This window comes from Delphinus delphis, chromosome 14 (assembly GCF_949987515.2).
Source record: "Delphinus delphis chromosome 14, mDelDel1.2, whole genome shotgun sequence".
Lineage (NCBI taxonomy): Eukaryota > Metazoa > Chordata > Mammalia > Artiodactyla > Delphinidae > Delphinus > Delphinus delphis.
The window spans coordinates 75,955,721-75,979,294 of NC_082696.1; the positions used below are offsets into that span (position 1 = coordinate 75,955,721).

General features: G+C 35.6%; 1 pseudogene; it reads right to left on the reverse strand.

Annotated features, from left to right (window-relative positions):
• The window catches only part of LOC132437179 (p53 apoptosis effector related to PMP-22 pseudogene), a 62,127-nt pseudogene extending 39,236 nt beyond the window's left edge, over positions 1–22,891 (reverse strand).
• Between the last annotated feature and the right edge of the window lie 683 nt (positions 22,892–23,574).

Sequence of the window (23,574 nt, forward strand, 5' to 3'; positions counted from 1 at the left end):
GCATTGGGGAGAATCGGTTGTCATAACCGCTCTCCCCTTCAGCTGTTGTCTGGCTGAAGGCACCTGAGTATTTACCTTACGGCTCCTTCACCAGCAGCAGCTGATATTTGTCACCAACTATTTCAGTGGTTCCACTGCTCGTCACCCCCACCTGCCCAAATGGCAGCATTTCTGATGCAACAGCAGTGAAGCTGCTCTGCTATGGAAACTCTCCTATCAAGTCAGATAAACATCTCCAGGTAGGCAGCTCAGATTAATCAGCTCCCAGGTAGGGTTAGGGAGATGCTTAGTTATTAAGGAAACGTTAGGTATGGTTTCCGCCTTCTAGGTGAGTCAGAGGAAGAACAAAAAAAGTTAAAGTCCTAGAAGTGTTCTAATTATTTGTAAAGAATCTATGGCTCTATGTTAAGAAATCATAAATACATAAATAGAATTCATGGGAGCTATTTTTAAGAAAGATATAAATATCAGAGGTATGAAAGACTTTTCATGCCCTTAACACCAAGTTCTAATAAAATCTAAGCATATGCAATATAAGCATATGCAATATAAGCATAAGTAATATAAGCATATGCATATAAGCATATATAGGCTAAACTATTACTAGTATTATACAAATAAATTGCTAGAGTTATATAAATGAGCAATGAGGTTTTAAAATGGAAAGATTCCCTGTGAAGGGTGGAATTGGAGCAGAGTTTAATAATGTGCAATGAGTTACAAATATAGCATACTATTGCCATGTTCCTTGTGTGTGAAGATAATTATATCTTCAGAACAGCAAACAAAGAGAAGGATTTGGATTTATATCCAAAAATTCTGGAGAATAAGGAAAAAACTGAAAATGATTGTTTCATAATTGACACATAACTCATTCTTATTTCCAAAGAGCTTCTAGACATTGAGGAAAGATTCATCAAAATAATATTTGAATTGTTCACTTATTTCAACTCTGTTTCTGGATTTTTGAAAATATGATACAGCATTCATATTATTATTGCTTTTTTGTAGTGAGGGAGAAAGCAATTATTATTAGTAGTAATAACAGCAGTTGTGATTGCAGGGAGTAAGTTCAGTAAAAGCAGCAAAAGTAAGAGTTATATTTTATTTATTCATCTGACTTCTTAGTATATACCTATTGCAACATCTTGTAGGCACTTAAATAATATAAAAGTAAAAAACACTAATTATAATTATAGATTAAAGTATAAATGCAATGAGGCACAACAAATATGAGAAGACAAAAATATGCTAGGGCTTCCCAGGTGGTGCAGTGGTTGAGGGTCCGCCTGCCCATGAGGGGGACGCAGGTTCGTGCCCCGGTCCGGGAGGATCCTACATGCCGCGGAGCGGCTGGGCCCGTGAGCCATGGCCGCTGAGCCTGCGCGTCCGGAGCCTGTGCTCCACAACGGGAGAGGCCACAACAGTGAGAGGCCTGCGTACCGCAAAAAAAAAAAAAAAAAAAAAAAAAAAAAGCTAAATGCCCAAAGGTACTAAGATAACCAGATTGGTTGGTGGCTGATCATATATGATTTTTAAAGCATATTACTCAAGCTTTTACTCTTCCCAAGGAAGAAAAACCTAAGCTCTTTCTCCCTGTACAGGTGATTTTGTATTTTTCTTTTAAAAATATACTTAGAGGTATTCCAATAGGTTATTTTGAGCATATAAATAGAATGTGATAATACCATATCTTTTTCATGTGCTGATAATCACCTACTAAAAAAAAAAAGTAAAGCAGCAGATATAGTAACTAAATTTTTTTTTAGTGAAATGATGAAAAAACTATTGTTTGAAATAAAATATTCATGTAGGTGAGGTAAATTATCTCTTCTAAGCAGCTTTAAGTATGTTTATTCTCTCAGTGCCCTGAATAACAATATTCAGACACCTTAAGAGAACAGATTAACTGCATATGGGATGACAGTTTATTTCAGAACAACATAGTTTTACTTGTGAGGTTGAAACTCTTCACATGCTTGGACAACTTCGCCAGTGACTTGACGAGCCTTAAATTAATGACAGCAATAGATTCTTATACATTTTGCCTTTGCTTTTCTTCTTTTTATCTTTTTCTTTAATCACTTACTGGTATTGTCTTAAAGACCTAGACACTTCAAACAGATCTGTAGTCGACACTAAAAAATTTAGAAATTCTTTATGGGGTCAAATGTACTTATGTCTATCTAACTTTTGCTTTTCTCTCGTTTTATAAGTGCTCTCGTACAGAACACAGCATTGGAACATGAAATAATGAAAAATAATTGTAACAGAATTCCTTTTACATGGAACTTTTCTTTTGGGATATATATGATTCTTTTTGTCAAAATAATAACACCGATTGAAAATTAAATAGTTACTTCCTCAACAATCATTAAGGTTTTGGAATGCAAGTGAAATAAACAGTTTTTTAAGCCACATGCCCAGGAAATCAGGGATTTTATCCCTGTGTATCTCCCATTAAAGATCAGCAACATTATTTTTGTATATAAAACAGATTTTGCATTAATGATCTGGTTTACAATGTATATGAACTGTGACTTGTTAGAAATTAATTTGCCCACATATTACTGGTTAATTAGCTTTTCGTTTTATCTTATTTACTGTATTTGGCACTAATAGGACTATTTACTTAAGTGTGGTTGCTGTTTTATAAAATATTCTATAACAAAGAATTTTTACAAAGTCAAACTTGGCAATAACTCCATTATTCCAAATCGATGAGTTTTTAAATTGATTTCATTAATTCTAAAGTAGATATTGGGCTCTTCGTGTTCACCAGATGCTGTGCATATCTGCCTAGTGGATCTCAGTCCTTTCCTTCAGAGGAGTTCTCATGTGGATTGGGAGATACAGCTAAGTAGCAGTGCAATAAATGCATTTATGATGCGGCATGCAAAGTTCAGTGATGTCCAGAGGCTGGAAGGTCAAGAATGTATCCACAGAGGGAGCATCTTCTCTGTTGAAAGTCAGAGGTTGACTGATTTACTGTGTAAAACAACTGTTAGAAGAACATTCTATTCAAAGAAGTCAATATGCAAAGGCATTAGGGAATCAAAATACAATTCAGAAGAAACTTAATAAAATGATTAAAATCACTGATGAAGTCAGCCTAGAAATAATATTGTTTAGTTAACCCAGAACTTAAGGGTTAAATGGAGGTGAGATTGAGGTCAGAGTTTGGTAGATATAATGATGAAAGTCTTCTAAACGCAGGGTTTCCAAAAGACCAAAAGGATATCAAAACTTCAGGTGAGCTTGAAATAGTTCATAATTTCAAGGAAAGGTCAAAATGGCCACAGAAAGGGAATAGGATGTTTCAAATATATAATCAGTCTGGGGAGTGGGAAACTGCCCTAATTTTAAAGCCAAAACAGTTAACGGAAGTGAAACTTACAAGAAGCCTGTATTTAAGGAAATGGGGTTACCAGGAAGAGAAGAGCAGTCTTCTACATTCTGGTTAACTGAAAATGAATCATTCATTCTTTTGTTTTGGGAAATCTGTGCTTAATTTTAGATGATTTCATCAGTGGCATGCGTTTGGCTTGCATTTCTTAGTACTGTGAGAAAGCTCTAGCATTCAGCATAAGTCAGCTCAGTGGTGGCAGTACTCTGCCCATTGGAACTGTTTATGAAGTGAGTTACTATGGCAGTAATGTGTGGGAGGAACTAGGTGGAGAACTTATCGTGCAATTCAGATCTATTCCCAGGTTTTCCAGGTGACCTTGGGAAGGTCCCCAACCCTCTTCAGGCCTGAGTTTCTTCTCTCTGACGCATAGAAAATTTTGTTCCTGATTTATAGAAAATGACCGAAACTCATGTCCTTTGCAGAAATAATCCCAGGATAACGGAGGATTTGAGAGGGCTTTGAAGTCTTTATATAGTATTTTAAAATTTTCAGTATAAAGTGTATCATTCAATCAAGAAAGGATTAAGAGTTATACTGACATAGAACTAATTTTATTGGATTGAAATTTTATAGTTTAATATCTTGACATTTTTAATGTGGCATTTTGTGGTCCCACAGAAGTGGCCTTGCAATCCTATACAGTTTATTGTAGTGGTAAAAATTCAGTCTCTATAGCTAGATTCTCTAGGGTTCAAATCGCAGCTCTACCACTTGACCTTGGACAAGTTATTTAACTTCTCTCTGCCTCAGTTTGCTCATCTGTAAAATGGGAATGACACTAATAATCCCTATCTCACAGGATTGTTGTGAAGGGAAAAATGTCAATGAATGTAAGGTACATAGAACATTGCCTGTCACACAGTAAAAACAAAATGCTTTATATTCAAGAATTTACCTAACCTCTTAGAGTTTCTATTTCATTACCTGAAAGAATAGATTATACCTCATAGGTTGTTCAAAGAATCAAATTAAAAATCTAAGAGTAAACAGTAAGCAGCATCCAAAGTGAGTGGTTTTATTTGCCTTCTTCTGTAGCTACTTCCAAATATTGGTGCATTAGCAGACAAACTGGTGGGACACACTGCCCTGGTAACAAAAGAGGCCCTAACTCAATGCTCATCCTGTCCTACTAATGCATTATTTCCTTAAAGGTAGTCTGGAAATCTCCTTTTATAGATATATTTGAGAGTAGCTGTCCAAATCAACTTCTACATCAAAAATAATTATCTCCTCTCCCTTTTCCCTTTATATTCTAGGAAGTTATTCTATATAAGGAAGCCAGATAACTTTATTTAGATTTTTTTTTTTTTTTTACCAAGCTTCAATTTTTAGTTTTAGTGTGACATGCATAAGAATTTGTACTTGAGAGTAAAGGCTTTCTTCGGTTCAATTCCTGACTACCACTGATTGTGTGGTGATGGGCAAGTTACCTATGTTTTGGTTTCTACATTTGTAAAAAAGGATACTGAGAATAACTTAACCTATTGAATTGCTCTTTTAAAAGACTCATTATATATATGTATAACTGATTCACTTTGCTGTACACCTGAAACTAACACAACATTATAAATCAATTGTAATCCAATAAAATTTTTTTAAAAAGACTCATTATATATAAAAATGTTTACAACTATGAATGGTACATACTAAGACCTTGATAAATATTAGCTATTGTGGTAATTACTATTGTTCTTAGTTTTTAGTTGTGGAGTAGATCCCAGCAATAGAGTAAGCTGAAGTTTGTGTAATTTGATGTTGTGCATAAAAACGTTATAAAACAAAACAAATCTAAACTAAATAAAAAATGTTAGCAAACATAGTAGAATGAGGACCTCTGAATAGTCTCCCCTCCATAAAAATGAACAATGCAAAAATTGTCAGATTTTTTTTCAGAACTCTATAAATTAACCAAAAGCTTTACAGAATCTGTATAAACAGCTGAATTTCAGTAAAAGAGGTAAGTGTTGTGGCATTTTAACTTTCCCTATTCCCATGCCCTCCTGCCAAGCTCAGTGGTAGCTTTAAAAACAAATAGCCCATAATCATGGTGAAAACCAGAAGCGTGGCAGCATTTGGAAGTGCACAATGGTGCTGGAGCAGCTCCGAAGACCCATCCTCAGAGGACTGTCATTGGTTTGTCTGATGGTTCTTGCTGGCAGGGCTGTTTTTACTTGACCTGACTTGGAGTTCACCTAGTGAGAACAGCCTTTTCTCTGGGGGCATCCAAAAACAATCAGAGGCAATTGTTAAATATTCTGTTTGCCTGAGATGGTGGTTAAAGGTTGGAGCAAACAACAGGCTAACCAAAACATTTAGGAAAATCTGGGGAATGAGCTGACCCTAAGGCTGACATATTTATGAGGATCTAGAAGGCTGCATGAATACATAGGGTCGTTCATATGCCCAGGGCTGTATACATGTTAAGAAAAAACCTGAGAAGGGTCTAAACCCTTATATCAGTTTGTTTGGGCTATTATAACAAAAATACCATAAACTGAATGGCTTATAAACAACAAACATTTATTTCTCACAGTTCTAGAAGCTTGGAAGTCCAAGATCATGGCATCAGATTTTTCTGATGAAGGCCTACTTCCTCATAGATGACACCTTCTTGCCATGTCCTCACATGGTGGAAGGTGCAAGGGATCTCTTTTAGGCCTTCTTTATAAGGGTACTAATACCATTCACAAGGGCTCTGTCCTCATGACCTAATCACCTCCCCAAAGCCTCACATCTTAATAACATCACTTGGGAGGTTAGGATTTCAACATGTAAATTTGGGGGATACACAAACCTTTAGACCATAGGTTCTCTGTGAGCAGGAAGTAAAGGCAAGGATAGAATTGTCAGTTACCTTTTGAGTGTTGAATACACACACAGCCTCTTAGCACCAAATACACATAGCCCTTCAGCAAAGATTGGGAAACTTAATATTTCCATGCATTTAAGGAAATCTCTGCTCAATTAGTAGCTGACTACTAAGATAACTGAGCAGAAACTTCAGTGACATGACAAAGAACACACACTTTACAGATTAGTTCCAAAAAGTCAATAATAAACAACCACAACAAATAGACACAACAGCAAAGATCAGGGACAGAGGAGAATCTGATCTCCTGAGTTGTCACAATATATTGTTTAAAATATCCACGTTTCAAAACAAATGCTATGAGATATGCAAAGAAATATGAAACTATGGCCCATACACTGGAAAAAATTCAATAGAGTGGTCCTTGTGGAAGCATAGATGTTCAACTTACTAGACAAAAACTTTAAATCAGCTTTTTAAAACATGCTTAAGTAACTAAAGAAAGCTTTTCTAAAGAATTAATGAAAAGTTTGAGAATGATGTCTCAGTAGAGAATATCAGTAAGAAGGTAGAACTTATTTTAAGAAAGAATAAAATAGAACATCTGGAATTGAAATGTACAATAGATGAAATAAAAAATTCACTAGAGAAGCTCAACAGCAGATTTGAGCCAGCAGAAGAAACAGTCAGCAAATTTGAAAGTAAACCAATTGAGATTATCCAGTCTTAGGAACAGAAAAGCAAAAGAATGAAGTAAAATAAAAAGAGCCTCAGACTTGTGGGACACCATCAAGCACATTAACATATATATAATGGCATTCCTAGATGTAGCGGAGAGAAAAGGGCAGAAAGAATATTTGAAGAAATTGTGGATAAAAACTTTTCAAATTTGATGAAAAAGATTCATTGACACATCCAAGAAGCTCAAAGAGATCCATACCTAGACACATCATGATCAAACTGTCAAAAGCCAAAGACTAAGAGAGAACAGAGAGTATCGAGAGAGAAGCAACTCATCAGGTGCAAGAGATTCCTAATAAGATTAATAACCAATTTTTCATCAGAAACAATGGATGCCACAGGCAATATGAGAATATATTCAAGGTGCTGAAAGAAAAAGACTGTTAAACAATAATTCTATTTCTAGCAAAATTATCCTTCAAAGATAGAGGAGAAATTAAGACATTTGTAGATAAACCATACTGAGAGTATTCATTGCTAGCAGACCTCCCCATAAGAGACCATAAAGGGAATCCTTCAGTATCAAATGAAAGGACACTAGATAGTAATTCAAATCCAAATGATGAAATAAAGAAAACTGGTAGGGGTAACTACATAGGTAAATATTTGTAAAAAGTGTGAATGTATTTTTGTTGGGATTTTTCTTTCATAACCAATTTAAAATAAAACTGCATAAAGCAAAAATTGTAAATCTGTATTGATAGTAATATATAAAGATGTAATTTGTATATGAGCACAAAGGAGGGGGAAGCAAATGGATTGTATAGAAGTGAAGTCTTTGTATAATATTGTAATTAAGTTGGCATTAATCTCAACTAGATTTTTATAAGTTAAAATGTTAATCTTAATTCCCAGGACAACCACTAAGAAAATGATTACAAATATATAGTAAAAGAAAAAACAAGGAAAAAAATTTGTACACTAGAAAATACCCACTTAACCCTAAAAAAAAGGTGGTATTGGAGGAATAGAAAAACAGTAAAGAAATAAATAACAAAATGGAAGAGTTAAATCCTATCTTATTTGTAATTACATTAAGTGAAAATGGATTAAATATTACAACTGAGAAGAAGAGACTGGCATAGTAGATATTTTAAAAAATCGTCCAACGTTATGTTGTGTACAAGAGACACCATTTTAGATTCAGACACAAATATGTAAAAATAAGAATGAAAATATACATACTCCACAAACATTAACCAAAAAGGAGCTGGAATGGCTATACTAATAGCAGACAAATTACACTCTAAGACAAAAATTGTTACTAGCGACAAAGAAGAACATTTTTACAATGGCGAAATGGCAACCCATCAAGAAGGAAAACAACTAAAACATACAACATCAGAGCCTGAGGTATATGAAGCAAAACTGACAGAATTGAAGAGGGAACTGGACCATTCAACAATAATAATTGGAGACTCTAATACCCCATTTTCACTAAGGGATAAAACAACTAAACAAAAGGCCAACAAAGAAATAGAAGTCCTGAACAACACCGTACATGAACTAGACCTAGCAGATATCTATGGAACATTCTATCCAACAACAGAATACACATTCTTGTCAAGTGCACATAGAATATTCTCCAGAATAGACCATATCTCAATAAATGTAAAAGGACTGAAGTAATACAAAGTATGTTCACTGATATGATGGAATGAAATTCGAACTCAGTAACAGAAGGAAATTCAGAAATCCACAAATATGCGGAAATTAAACAACATACTCCTAAATAATAGGTCAAAGAAGAAATCACAAGGGAAGTTAGAGAATACTCTGAGATAAATGGAAATGTAAATACAACATATTGAAATTTGTGGAGTGCAGATAAAATAGTGCTTGTGGGGAAATTTGTAGCTACAAATGCTTAAATTATAAAAGAAAAAAGATGTTAATTCCACAACCTTCTACCATCAGACATTAGAAAAAGAAAACTGAGCCTAAAACATACAGAAAGAAGGAAAAATGAATACTAGTGTGAAAATAAATGAAATAAATAAACAATAGAGAAAATCAATGAAACCATGAGTTGGTTCTTTGAAAGATCAATTAAATGAACAAACCTTTAGCTAGAATGACCAAGAATAAGGGAAAGGACTCAAATTAGTAAAACCAGAAATGAAAAGAGGGAATATTACTACTGGTATTCCAGACATTAAAAAACAAAGATTATAGAGGAATATTAGAATAATCGTATGTTAACCAATTAGATAAATTAAAGGAACAAATTCCTAGAAAGACACTCAAAGAACTGAAACTGACTGAAGAAGAAATTGAAATCATAATTAAACAAACTGAAAGAAAATAAAAGAAGGAAGAAAGAAAGAAAAGAAAGAGAGAAAGAAAAAGAAAGAAAAAAGAAAGAAAGAAAGAAAGAGAAAGAAAGAAAGGAAAAAGAAGGAAAAAGAAAGAAAAAGAAATGCAGAAAAAATACACGGAAAATGTGGTCTTCTTTTCTGTTCATTTGCTTATTTTCCTAAACTTGTTGTGTCCAACTTTTTAAAGAGGTCATCTTTGTTAACTGAGTATTCTGGTTTGTTTGTGTCCAGCTAATTTTTGAGATAAAACGTCTCCCTTTATTGCTGGCCTGCACCATATTGGTAACTATTCAAAGCACTGTCTATTGTTTTCCTAATGTCATCTGCTAACTAGAAAATAGAAAACATGCCCAGGTTTATGACTGGGAAAGGAATACCACCCTCATACTGGAGTCTTTCATTTTAAGGTAGCTTATCCTTAAAATGTGATATCCAAGATATCAACAATAAGCTCTTCTTTTCAGTTTTTACATGGTTTACAGGTATATGAAAACTGATAAAGTATGTCTTCACAGGAGTCATTCCTCGTAGCAGCAGGTGTGATTTTTATTGTGACATAAACTGGACATATACTTCTGATTTAAACAACTGATTAATATTTTATACTTGGCTCCCCATGGCATATTTGAAATTAATTCAAGAACCTGTGAAACTCTACTTAGCACAATCATTTATTCACTTTTCCTGCAAACAGAGGCCCAAGCATGGAATAACTATGATGTCTGGACTGAAAGTATACTCTTGATAAATACAGCTTTTAAGTAATATACCATTATTTTTAATGTGCTTTCAAAGACCATTTCACTTTCCTAGACTGAATAGCAACAATGATGAGAGAAATGCACTTGAGTATCAATTCAGAAAAGCAGATGTTTATCCTCCAGAAGAAGTTGCAGGTGTTTTTACCTCCTGTTTTTTGTTTCTATGGCCCTTTAGCTAACTGTAATTGCCACTTTAGTGCTTGGCCAGAAAGCTGTTATAGCAATCAATCAAACAAATAAATGGGTAAGTTAATTAATATTTCTTGCTGAGAACTATTTAAAAAAATTATAGCAAAGCAATTTTGATTTTCAACAGTCCTACTCACCACCTGCATTTAGCAAAACTCTTGATATCAGTCTGGGTTGCTAAGCAATAAAATATCTCTGCCATGACTCTAGAGTCTCCAGGATCATTCCATTATTTTGTCATTCAGGCATGTCACACAGCTTGATGTGGGCCTCCAGTTCCTACACACTCAGAAATGTAGGCCTGCTGCTCCTATATAAAGAGAATGGTGGAACAGAGAGATGATTAAAAGGTTAGGAGAGCAAGGCTACATAAACCTCAGAATTGGGGGGATGTACTTTTGAAATGAGAAATAAGTCATTATAAACTCAGCAGCTTCATCACTTTAAAAATGTAGATAATTCTCACACCCAACAGAAACTCACCACATTTAGGGGAAATTATGCTAACTTTGCTATCTTAGCCATACTTCTCAGATAAAATATGATAAGGTTGTAAAATCTTGTATAGTATTTTTTTATTTATCAAAGGGTTGTCCTGATCATTTGATCATCAGATATATTCAAGTCCTGACTTGTGAAGATAGGAAAGACTGGTGAGAGTCCTGTGCTAATTTAAAACTTTTTGGGCTTCCCTGGTGGCGCAGTGGTTGAGGGTCCGCCTGCCGATGCAGGGGACACGGGTTCATGCCCTGGTCCGGGAGGATTCCACATGCCGCGGAGCAGCTGGACCCGTGAGCCATGGCCGCTGAGCCTGCGCATCCGGAGCCTGTGTTCCGCAAGGGGAGAGGCCACAACAGTGAGAGGCCCGTGTACCGCAACAACAACAAAAAAAACCTTTTTGGTGGTAGGCTGACTAGTTTAAGAAGCCTCCAACTCTTAGAATCATATGTAATTATTTAAGAACAATTTTGTTTTTTTCTTTATACCTGTGTTAGATTCTGTGAAAATACTTCTCTTACTGACTTTATCTTGCAATATAGGTACAGGTATTTACTTCTACATTTTTTGACCTATAAAAAGGAAAATGTGTCCTTTCACACTGACTTACTGAGGTTTCTGAAAATGGGTAAGACTTTCTCTGAGTTATAGGAATAAAGAGTAAAGAATATGTGAAACGTAAATTTGAGTATCTTTTTCAAATTAGTAACAGTTCTTTTGAAGAATTAATTTATGCTACATAGCATAGATTGGTCTTGAAGAGATGAACTTAACCATATTAGATACAACTGAGATGAAAAAGAATACAGTTCCCCCAAACTCCTTGCCCTCACCTTCTGAGGTTAGTTTTCTAATATGTAAAATAGTAGGTTTGATGACGATAATCTCTTAAAACTTTCTCATCTGCAATATAGGAACTGAAGCAAAGAGTTAAAGTAGCTTTATTCAATATGGTAAATTCAGTCAAAGATAAAAATTCTGCTTCATGACTGTTTGATTACCTCTGTTTATACCATGTTTTAATTTGTCATCAAAAAATATGAAGGCATTCTATTTCAGACATTCTCAATATTCTGACAGTGTGCAGGCAGAGAGGTGAAGTGCATCCGTGGAGTGAAATGATCAAGAAGTAAAGTGACCTCCTCAAGATCATGGAGCCAGAAAGTATAAACCTAAGATTCAGACTGGCTCCTTCTGAAAGCCCGGCCAGAGGTTTTCACCGTATAACAGTCTTCATTATACAAGAAGATATATTCCAGTATCCTTATTCTTCAGCTAAAATAACTGAGCCTTAGAGTTGTAAAATGACTTACCCCAAGGATGACTACAGAATGAAGACTAGAATCTACACTACTGACTTCCATTCTGGAGCTCCTTCTGTTTACATCATCCAGATTTACAGCTAATCTTCACTCTTATTCTGTACATAGCATTTTGAAGGATAAACGTTATGGGGAAAAAGAAGTGAAAACATTGAGATTTAACAAGATCTTTGAACTAAAAATTTAGATAACTTTTTTGAATTACTCAACCTTGAGTTTTTTGTGGTTAACAAATTTTTTCCTCTTAAAAGATAACCCAGTAGATAAAATATCTACCGGTTTGCAGTTGCTGATTACAAAAAGCAGGACCTCAGCCTCACCTTCCTGCAGCTACTCTATGATGCTCCGTAAGGGCTAGAACTTCTGTATTCAAGGCCATTTTGTCAGCTAGCCACTGTAGATGATAATCTATTGAGCAGTTATTATGTGTGAGGAGTTATGCCATGCTTAGTATGGTAATTTAATTGTATCCTCACAACAACCACATACCATGGGTACTATTAACTCCCTCATTTGACAGGTGAGAAATCTGAAGCACTATGGGATCCCAGGTTTCTTAGCCATTTTTTAACCCAGGTAGGCTGCCCCTAGAGCTGATTCTCTTCCTGAAACTCCACAGCAAACATGTGCTTATACAGTTCCATGTGCTGCATATTCACATATATGGCAAAAGGAGTAGCTTGAAATAGCTGTGACGCTCCCTTTTAGGGGCTGCAGACTACAAGTGCTTGCCAAGTTTCCAGTTCTCAGCCAAACCTGGGTTATGTTCCATGACTGAGAGGCCTCCTCTCCAGCTCATGCTGCTGCATTTTGTGTCATAAACCCTAAAAGTAGCTAAGCATATATACAGTTTCACAAAGTGAACAGTTTTGATGTCTTCTCCCCCCTTATTCCTTACTCATAGGAGATCAAACGCAGTCCCAGAGGCCATAGGAAGATCAGATACTCCATTCTCCTCATCTTCTCTCTTTGTAGCTTCTCTTCCACAAAACCTTTCTCCCTCTCCTTCTCAGACAAAAACTTCTCTACATATCAGTGTGTGTGTGTGTGTGTGTGTGTGTGTGTGTGTCTATACACTCAGCTTCTGTAGCCAAATTAGTATCTTTTAACAAAAATAATATTAAATGTCATAACACTGAATCCAATTACCAATGAGCAACTATAATGAAATTCTGTCTATAACAATTTGTATATTTATTATTGTCAAAGGCAGTTATGTTCCTTGAAGAAGCTGCAGATATGCATGAAGATAGAAAAATCACAAATAATACCACTGCCAATTTAGAAATAATTATTGTTAACTCATTGACACACAGCAATCTAGAATCACACCATGGCTCATGATTAACGTGCACTTTTCTTTTTCTTTCTTTTCTTTTTGCGTTTCAGTTTGAGAACTTTCTATTGACCTGTCTTTAAGTTCATTGATCCTTTCCTCAGCCATGTCGAGTCTCCTGATGAGCCCATTGAGAGCATTCCTCATTCCTGTTACTGAGTTTTGATTTCTATTATCTCCTTTTGACTTAGAGTTTGTACCTCTTTACTCATATTATTCATCAGGTTTTTTTTTTTTTTTAGGTTTTTTCATATTATCTACTTTTTCCATTAGAATATCACTTTAAATTCTCTGATTATTCCACCATCTGTGTCATATCTGAGTCTAGGTCTGATGATTGCATTTTCTCCTCAAAGTGTTTTTTCTTGCCTTTTGACATGTCTTGGCTGGACCTATTGTTTCGGGTAGTAGGAGCTGGGGTAATAGGCATTGTGTGAGGATTGATGTTAATCTGGCTAGGAGTTGGGCTGTGTTTAATGTTTAATGTAGCTACAGGTATCATTGGCTTATATTCCTCAATTGTCTTTGTTATTGGGTCCCCTCTTGACTTTTGGCTTCCCTAGGTACTCCTACTCAGAAAGTCTATGTTTTATAACTTCTTTGGCTGTAAAACACTGTTGTTATCTTGGAATCCTGTTGGTATGGTGGTAGGGTATATGGAAGAGGTAGTGTTCTATAATCTTCTGATTAAATTTCAGGCTTTTAGGGGGCCCATCTGTTGGGACCTTCATAAGTCTAGTAATGTAGATTTTATCTCCCCTTCCTCCTATCCCCTTCCCTAGTTGCAATGTTCTCAATCTATTTCCTTGAAGCCCTGATCCCTGTTGACTATTTTTTTGTTCCTCTCTTAGGTGAGGGGTTGGAATGGAGAGGGATTCCCTCTTCCTGATGGGATAGAGTTTCAGAATTGAGCTTTGACAAAGTCCTTTACTGTGGAGAGTGAGCCTACATTATTGAAAAGACTCTTGGCTTATTTCACAATGGTTATTTTCCACTCTTCCTATGTCAGAGCCAAGAGAAGATCTTATCATATTCTCACTGTGAGGACCTGGTGGAGTTCTTGAAGGAAAATTCACAAAAGTGTGGTGGGGTCCCCTAAGACAGTGGCCCTAGGAGTTTCTCACTCTCAAAGCTAATCAACATTCAACATCCAGAAATTAATAAAAATTATCATGTAATTCTAAACAGTTTGTGGTCCCAGAAGCTTCTTTTCCAGATCTCCATTGCTGTATCTCTCTATATGCACCCAAATCTCCAAATTTAAGTTACCATTGTGTCTTATGACCACAGTTCCCTGATGGGTACAAACAAAAATCATTGATCTTCAGTTGTTCAGCATTTTCTTGTTGTAAGGACAGGAGTGGTAACTTTTAAGCTCTTTTCATTTGGAGCTCTATAGTGTGTATTTTTCACTTAAAAATATATCCTGAAGTTTTCCATGTCACCACATAACCTCCTACAACAACATATTTAATGACTATGTATCATTATATTGTGTAAATTTATATTGTTCATTAAACCATTCAGCTCTCTTGGGACATTTTTCACTATTCTAACGAGAACCATCATGAACATCTTTGAAGCTAACTGAATATGTTCACATTGATTATTTCCTCAAGATAATTTACTGTAAATAAGATTTATAAGCCAAAAATCTACATTTTCAGTCTATTTTTAAAAACTGCCAAATTGCTCTTAAGTTTGTTTATAACTGCTTGTACTCCTTCTAGTCATCAAGAGACTCTGATTTCTTGCATCCTTACCAGCATTGGATAAAGTGTTTTCTACATTTCCACTTTTGTGTATTTTTTTGTTTTTGTTTTTGTTTTTGCGGTATGTGGGCCTCTCACTGTTGTGATCTCTTCCGTTGCGGAGCACAGGCTCCGGATGTACAGGCTCAGTGGCCATGGCTCACAGGCCCAGCCGCTCCGCGGCATGTGGGATCTTCCCGGACTGGGGCACGAACCCATGTCCCCTGCATCAGCAGGCGGACTCTCAACCACTGCGCCACCAGGGAAGCCCTCCACTTTTGTGTTTTATGTTCTTATATCAATTTACATTTCTCTGATTATTTAGGAATTTGGGTATTTTAATTATATTTTAATATACTTTCTACTATTTTTTGTCTGAAATTGCCTGATTTAATTGTCCATTTATATAAGTTGCTCAATTTTTTTGACTACTCAGAATTTAAAATTTTTTCTTATTAAAACTGATCAATTCTTTTCTTTTAAATTTTCTTTGCATTTTTTTTCTTTAATACCTGAACATACCCTTTGAATTTGAAGTTAAAACAGAACACAGTTAATACACAGTGAATAGAATTTAAGAATATTTTGCTATGGGTTATGAAGTGTGCCTGTCTTAGGTTGGCAAAGATTACACGATAGACTCAGCTAAGCCTAGGAAAAGAGTAGCTCTCCTTACCCTAAATCTGAAATTATCCCTATTTTCTCATTATGTCCACATCATCCATAAGTCATTGTACAGTAGATAGCATGCCTTTTATTACAGGGCCTCTACTTTTCAATTTTAAAAGATTTGCTATCTAATAAATATCTGCAGCGTTCACTGTGTTGAGCCACTGAAAACATTGGGCCTTATACTAGTGCAGTAATAATACAGAATTAAACAACAAAAAGATACAGTGAAATGTGGTGGAAAGCAAATCAGGTTGGTGGTGGAAATTAAACATATATGCCATGCTTTTACTATTTTGTGAACAATTTAATCTGAAATGAAGTTTAAAGTCTCCCAATAGCTTAAATATAGGTCAGCTACAATAATAGATATTGATAACTGAAACTGGGGGTGGGCAATGTGTTTTGTATTATCTCTGGCAATAACTGATAAAGAATTAATAAATAAAATTTTATTTTGTTTTTATTTTGTTACTTAAATCAGGCCTGTTATTCTGTATATTAGATTTTGCTTATCAAGTGAGAAAGTGAATGAAAGAAGAATGTTCAGATGATGAATCTCCAAACATAGGCATAGGGTAGCAGCTTTGGTATGTATGAAATGGGCTTTTGTGCACTTGGAGTAGATTGTATTATTTGGTTAGGAGCCTATAAATTAAAGCAATAAGTCAATAACAGAGAAACGCAGACTCTTATTGAGGTTGTCTAAAAAAGATAATAGAGTTAAAAATATATAGTTGACAAGAGTGAAATAATAGTGATGAAATTTATTTCCTTAAATAAGGAATGAAACTTCATTTCAAATGTCAATGGGAAGAATGAGAAAAAATTATCATTATTTCTACTATACATGACAATATACATAGAAAATCAGATTATCAGTTGGAAAATGTTGGTGATTAATTAATATGAGTATTCAATAAAATGACTGGGTAAAAAGTGAACAATTGATTTTCATTATTCATGGTTTCAGCATTTGTGAATTCATCTACTCAATAAGATTTTTTTGTAATCTCAAATCAATAAATGCCATGTTTTTGTGGTCATTCGTGGATATGCAAAGAGTGGCAAAAAATTTGGGTCATCCAACATGCACATTCCCAGCTGAGGTTCAACAAGCTGATACTCTGCCTTTTTGTTTCAGTTCTCAAACTGTAAATGTGTCCTTTTTGTCATCTATTTAGTGTCATTTTTGGGGCGTTTTTGTACTTTTCTTTGATTAACTGTCTTTTCACTGTTTAAAATTATTCTGAAGCATAATGCAGAGCTGTTGCCTAATGTTCTTAAGTACAAGAAGACTGTGAAGTGTCTTATGGAGAAAATACATATGCTAGATAAGCTTTATTCAGGCATGAGTTATTAGTGCTATTAGCTGTGAATTCAATATTAGTGAATCAATAATATATGTTAAATAAAGTGTCTTTAAACAGAGACAAATAAAACAAGGCTAAGTGTTGATGGTTGACAAAAATGTCGTGACCAGAGACTTTCAGGAACCTTACCCTGTATTTCCACTGGGAGCAATTATTCAGTATTTGCTAATTCAGTGTTTGTGGTGAATTTATACAATATAACTACTGAATGAATAATGGGAATCATTTGTATACAAAAATGGATCTTATTAAATAACATGTTTGAAAGTGTAATATAAAAATATTCAACTGAAGATTCAACAAAACTGTACTAAAGTTAGTAATGAACTTTACTCACTTAGGTAATATGATGTTCTTTGTTCTTTTGTCCTTTAGAATTTAAGTTGCCTGGGGACAGATTATATCAGATTCTGTTCTACAACCCCAGCTCTAGAATAATGTTTGGCACCTATAAGGGACCTAATAAGTTGTTGTTATTGTTACTTTTCCATGGAGATGATTTTGCCTGCATTTATTTTATTTCTTTTTTATACTGACTGCAGAATTACTGAAAAACTGAATGATAAGATTTAAAAATTGCACAAGAAAAGAGTAGTTATAAGAGCAATGGAAAAATTTTAATAAGAAATATAGATCAATTTAATACACACACATTCTATAAATTAAAATACAACAAAAATTAATACCAAAGAACAGTTTGCAAAGCAATAAATACAAATGCATGTGACTGAAAATGGGTTAAGTTTATTCATATACATAAAGCTTTTATGAATAAATGAGAAAACTGCAATCTCAATAAACAAATGGGAAAAAGTAGACTATTTACACAAAGGGAAATTCAAATAGATAAAAGTAGAAAATTTCAACTTCATTTATATGCTGAAAATTAGAATGGAAACATATCTCAACCTTACAAAGACCATAATGTGATAAACCCACATCCAGAATTACACTCAGTGACTCTAAATCAGGAACAAGACAAGGATGACCACTCTTGCCACTTTTATTCAATATACTACTGGAAGTCCTAGCTAGAGTAATTAGACAAGAAAAAGAAATAAAAGGCATCAAAACCAGAAAGGAAGAAGTAAAGTTGTTTCTGTTTGTGGATGACTTAATAAATACAGAAAATTCTAAAGATTTCACTAAAAAAACTGTTAGAGCTAATAAATGTATTCAGTAAAGTGGCAGGATAAAAAAGCATACAGAACTAACTTTATTTCTGTACACTAACATGAACTATCAGAAAGAGAAATTAAGAACACAATTCCATTTACAGTAGCATCAAAAACAGTAAAATACTTAAGAATAAATTTAACGAGGAGAAAATCTGATATACTGAAAAAATAAGACATTAATAAAGGAAATTGAAGATGACAGAAATAACTGAAGAGATATTCTATGTTCATAAATTGGCATAATTAATATTGTTAAAGTGCCCATACTACCCAAAGCAAACTATGAATTCAATGCAAATCCTGTAAAAATTCCAATGGTATTTTTCACAGCAATAGAAAAAACAATCCTAAAATTTGTATGGAACCACAAAAGAGCCTGGAAAGGCAAAGTATTCTTGAGAAAAATAAATAAAGCTGGAGGTACCATACTTTCTTATTTTAAACTATAATATATTGTACATATTACAAAGCTATTGTAATAAAAATAGTATAATATTGGCATAAAAGCAGACACATAGACCAGTGGAACAGAATTAAGAGATCAGAAATAAACCCATGCTTATATGGTCAGCTAATTTTTGACAAAGGAGTTGTGAATATACAATGGGAAATGAATAGTCTCATAAATAAATGGTGTCGGAAAAACTGGATAACCATAGGCAAAAGACTAAAATTGGACCCACATTTACACTATACACAAAAATCAACTCAAAATGGATTAAAGCTTGGACATAAGATCTTAAACCATTAAACTCCTAGAAGGAAAAAAAAAGGAATAAGCTCATCAGCATCGGTCTTTGCAATGATTTCTTGGGATTTGACACCAAAAGCAAATACAGCAAAAGTAGAAATAAACAAGTGAGACTACCTCAAACTTAAAAGCTTCTGCACAGCAAAGAAAACTATCAATGAAATGGAAAGCAAACTACCGCATAGGAGAAAATATTTGCAAATCAAAATATATAAGCACTCATACAACTCAATAGCAAGAAAACCTCAAACAATTGATTAAAAACTGGGCAGGGGTTCTGAAATTTCCCAAAAAGACATACAAATGAACAACAGGTACATGAAAAAATGCACATCATCACTCATTATCAGGGAAATGCAGATCGAAACCATAATGAGATGTCATCTCAAATCTGTTAGAATGCCTATTACTAAAAAGTCAAGAGATAAATGCTGGTGAGAATGTGAAGGAAAAGGAACCCTTGTGCACTGTTGGTGGGAATGTAAATTAGTACAGCCACTATGGAAAACAGTATGGAGTTTCCTGAAGAAATTTAAAAATGAACCACCATACGATCTGACAATCCCACTTTTGGGTATATATCCAAATGGAATGAAAGCATTATCTTGAAGAGATATCTGTACTCTCATGTTCATTGAAGTATTATTCAAAATAGCCATAGTATGGAAACAATCTTAAGTGCCCATCAATGAATGAATGAAGAAAATGTGGTTTTATATATAGACTGGCATGTTATTTAGCCTTAAGAAAAAAAAAAAATCCTGTCATTTGTGACAATATTTGCCTTCCACAAACTTGGAGGGCTTTATGCTAAGTGAAATAAGCCAGACAGAAAAGGCCAAATACTGCATGATATCATTTATATGTGGAATTAAAAAAAGTCAAACTTATAGTAACAGTAGAAAAGTGGTTGCCAGGGGCTGGAAATAGGGAGAGGCTGGTAATACTGTATTAAACTATAAAGTGAATAAGGTATGATGATCTAATGTATAGCATGGTGACTATAGTTGATACCACTGCATTGTAAAATTGCAATTTGCTAAGAGAGTAGAATTTAAGTGTTCTAACCAAAAAGAAAAAAGGAAAAAGGAAATATGTGCAGTGATAGATGCATTAATTAATGATGAGGGGAAACACTTTTACAATGTACGCAGGTATCAAATCATCACATTGGACCCTAAATATCTTACAGTTTTATTTGTCAATTATATCTCATAAAGCTGAAAAAAATTGCTTTCCAAAAGTTGAAAATACTGGCAAAGATATAAAAATAAAACATGGGGGCTTCCCTTGTGGCGCAGTGGTTGAGAATCTGCCTGCCGATGCAGGGGACACGGGTTCGAGCCCTGGTCTGGGAAGATCCCACATGCCATGGAGCAACTAGGCCCATGAGCCACAATTACTGAGTCTGCGCATCTGGAGCCTGTGCTCCGCAACAAGAGAGGCCGCGATAGTGAGAGGCCCGCGCACCGCGATGAAGAGTGTCCCCCGCTCGCCGCAACTAGAGAAAGCCCTCGCACAGAAATGAAGACCCAACACTGCCAAAAAAAAAAAAAAAAGACAACAGAACTGTGGTATTTATACACTAAATTCAAAAAATAAAAATAAAACATGCCCAACTGCTCTGTTTAAAGCAGAGATAGACAAGGAAAAAGGGTGAGACTGAAGCCCTGAATGTAGTTTCAAATAAATTGATTTTTCTCAGTTATTCTCAAAGTGTGCTGTGCAGACTTGCAGCATCAGCCTCACGTTCTCCAGCCCCACCCGGTAGGAGCTGAGTCAGACACCAGGGAGAGGAGCCTGCAGTAGGTGTTGTAACAAATCCTGATGCTAAAGTTTGAGAACCACTGAGGTAGAGCACTCCATGCTTTTCAAGGTGCACTTCCCCATATCCGCTCCTTGTATCTTTCTAACACTTCTGGGGGGGCAGTTTCTAAACCTGCTTTATAGTTAAGAAACCTGAGAGACCCAAGCAAAGTGATAACCAACATTCTGGTCTTCTCACCTTTGAATTGGACACATTTTTACAATACCATGCGGCCACGTGGTAAGTCTCCTTTATCATGGATATTCTGTATTTCAAATGCTGGGACATATTTTAAAGTGATACTTGGCAACCATTAATGCAAGGAGAACAAGAAATCCTTCTGTGAAACAGGAATAATCTGAAGGCAGAAGTGACACTTACCTTACGGGGCTGTAGGAGCATCGTATGAAGTCAAGCTCTGGCCTCTCTATGAAGGGACAGCAGTGTGCTGGGTGCATGTACGGATTTAGCTACTCCTATAAACCCACTTCTTATAAAGTAATCACCTATTCAGGGAATTGGTCACAGTGTAAAATGCCTCTATATTTAGTGACTTTCATTCTTGAGGTACCTTAGACTATAAGAATCATTTCAGTTGCTCCTTGTAAGACATACAAGAGTTTAAAGATAAGAGTATATTTCCTCCTCCCAAGAGACAAACCCCTTGATTATTTGTTCGGGGTCTCCTTAGCAGCGGGAGTAGCAGCTGCCACAGCAGACAGCTGCAGCGTGAAGGGCATCGTGTGCAGTGAGAGAGAGATTTGGTACCCAAGGAAATGAAAAAAAATATCAGAACAGTTATCTTCTGTACTTACAATAGAAGTACTGCAGGGCAGATAACAGCATTGGAAATTTTTTCTAAACTTATCTTGCGTTACATCTTCTGAACAAAACCAAGGTGTAGACAACTGAGGCTTGTTCTAATAACAAAATTGTTGCCTGAAATGAAATTTTTGACATACCAATCATTCTCTGTAGCCAAATCATTTTTCTTTTCATATAAAACATGTTTGGGGAACACTTTAATGAATGTTTTGCACTTAGTCATCCACTTTATTTTCTTTGCTAAGAGGTCCTTCAGTGGCCACTAAAGAACACATCTCTCCTGGGAGGTATATTTCCTGGCATGTTATTAGCAAAATGTCCTCCTAGCTAGTTAAGAAGAAAGTGACAATGATTGGGAACAAACATGACTTTTCCTCTGCAATTAAAAGGAGTGAATGAGAAATTTTGTGATTGCTGTTTTTGATACTGTAGCTGCAATTTCGAGTTAAAGTGTTCTAAGGGCATGGCCTGATAGATCTCAGAAAGGGCAAATACTTACTTAACTATTAACTGATGGAGAAAAGCCATTCCGGGTTAAGGCCGTGGTCCTTTGAGTTTGAGGTGAAGGCCAAGAGACACAATTTAGGGGAGAAGGGAGTGATCCTGGGCTTAGTCCAGATAAATCAGCGTTGCATGTGTGCTGTAATTTCCCTTGAGCAAAACACTCTCCCTACCTCATCCTGAACCTCACTAACCTAACACTTGAACTTTTCATCCCATAGTTAGAAGTAATAATTCACATGAGCTACCCTTGAGGAGAGTAACACTTTGCTTATTTTTAACACTAAGATCAGTATCAGCTTCTTTTCTGAGAGGAAATTTTGCAAACTAGGTGGAGAAGGAAACTCTAAGGGCAGTGGTGGTAAAGGGATAATATCTCCACTAAAGTCAAGTCTCTGAGGTCAAGGCCACACCTGCCCTTGCTCACCACAGAACTCTGGTGACCAGCGTGATGCCTGCAGCAGCTGATTCATTGTCTGAATAAAGGCACTTATGCAGGATGAAGGCTGAGAAATGTCACTGAGAGTGCAAAGGGAGTTCCAGGTGCCCCCAAACACACCTGACATCACAGTGTCTGAAGTTGAAGCTGATGTTTCACTTAGTAGCTGCCAGGCAGCTGCTCCCTCTGGGTTTTTAAAAGTAGCTACAAACATGGCTAGAAAAGCCATCTGATGTACTGAAGCAGTATTTCTCAAACTACCTGTGGTGAACGACCAGTTTTGTTTGGTTTTTTATTCGCATTCAGTTGCAGACCAATGCTTTAGTAAAATATAGTAAAAATGAATTAATAGAGCAAGGGAAAAGGCAAAAGAGGACACACAAAATACAAGGCCATTTGAAGAATTATTGTTACCGAATCCGAGTTCGTACTTCTCGCTGCACGACAGGCCAATAAATCAAAACATGAGGCTTTGGGGCAAGGAAAAGTGCTCCTTGTTGCAAACTTCTTGTTGCCAGCTAGACCCCGGCAGGCGTGTGATAATCCTCTGTTCTTACAGCTGTCCGTGTAGGTCTGGTCACGACGTTCCTGCAAACCTCCAACAAGACAGATGTTATTTTCCGTTCTGCAACTTTATCTCTGTAAGAATGTCAAAGTGTTATACATTTAAAGGTAAAGCCTGAGAGGCAGAGCCTTGAGAATGGGCGATCATGTATATTCCAGGCGATAGGCAACATTCCTTTACAAAGGTGCAAAGCCAGCATGGCTAAGCACAGGCAACAGAGCACAGAGGTTAGAGCTAAAGGAATAGATCCAATATGGAGTCAGGTTTGTTCTCTGTTACATTTTGAGTTTCCACAACCTACAATTACTCTGTAAGATAACTATAAGAATGGC